The sequence below is a fragment of the Penaeus monodon genome, chromosome 23 (genome assembly GCF_015228065.2).
Source record: "Penaeus monodon isolate SGIC_2016 chromosome 23, NSTDA_Pmon_1, whole genome shotgun sequence".
NCBI lineage: Eukaryota > Metazoa > Arthropoda > Malacostraca > Decapoda > Penaeidae > Penaeus > Penaeus monodon.
This window is the reverse complement of record NC_051408.1, coordinates 37,342,014-37,343,330: the sequence shown is the minus strand read 5'-3', so window position 1 is coordinate 37,343,330 and position 1,317 is coordinate 37,342,014.

The window sequence follows — 1,317 nt, the reverse complement described above, 5'->3', positions numbered from 1 at the left end:
GTTTTTACTTTATGAAAATAAAGGCTTTTAAGTGCAATTGTTGTTGATGTTACAAATGTGTTTTAAATTTTTGTGTTAATAAAGATATTGGAGAGTTACTGCTATCCAAGGATTTTTTTTTATCAGTATATTGCTTAATTGTATGAACATTACTTATGTGATAAGTATTATATATTTGTCTGTTTTATCTAGATGTTTTCCGAATGGCTATAGTATTGATCTTGAAACTATATTCATAAGAAAATTTCATTATCAGTTTTAAAGATGAATGTAGATCCTGTATGCTCATGTATATTTTACACAACTGACAACTTTGATGCATCAGCTTGGATTTCTTGTTTTGTCATAATGAAACAATAATATTTGCAGGTATTCATATGAAGTGAAATTTTATATGTATACTTGAGTACATACTTGAGTACAAATACAACCTTTAAAGTAATCCTTTTTCTGTAACAGGTTTAAGGATTCTCTTGGGCTCTCATGCCTCTAGTATGTTATTATTGTCTTTGTGTATGTCAAAATCATGAGTGTATCTACAATTATTTACTTGCAAAAAAGTATGGTAATTTTACCAAGGGAAATGTGTATTGTGTCAGATCATACTTAACTTTATGGATTTTATTCCCTTTTCTTGTTTATACTTCCTTATAGCTTTTTATCACATTCATTAGATGATGCTGACTATGTCAACACATTTGTTGCATTCACATATGGTCTCATCACTCTAGATTTTGCACAATGCTCCAAGAAACCCATAGAACTAACAGGTAAGCCAAAATGATTGTCATGCATTTTCAGTCTAGGTTGCTAATGAGCATTGATATGGTTCATAGGAAATGAGAACAGGCACTGATATTTTAAAAACCTGATTTAACTATTTCTTTTCTCTCTCTCTTTTACCCCCCATGGCAATGTTACTGTACATCTGTTACTTGGAGAGCAAATTTCTTGAACGAATTATTGCAGGTCTAACTTTACTGCTGAAAAGAACACTTACTTTTTAGGCCAGTACACTTAATGTGATTTTTTTTTTTTTCTCCATCCAAAAGTTGTGATAATTGTAATGGGTGGGGAAATACTACAGTTATTTCTGTAGAAACTAGTAATAGTGGTAAAAATTTGGCAAGAAAGAAAAAAAAAGTTACAGGATTTATATTTGCCTATTATTTTTTATCTGAGCATCAGTTTTTATTTCTATTGTTATTAGTTGAACTGGAACTGTTGCTCTTGAGGAACATCTACATTGACTTTATTTCATGATTTGTAATGTCTAGCAGCCCTACACAGTAAAGTAACAAAAGGCTCGTGTAACCG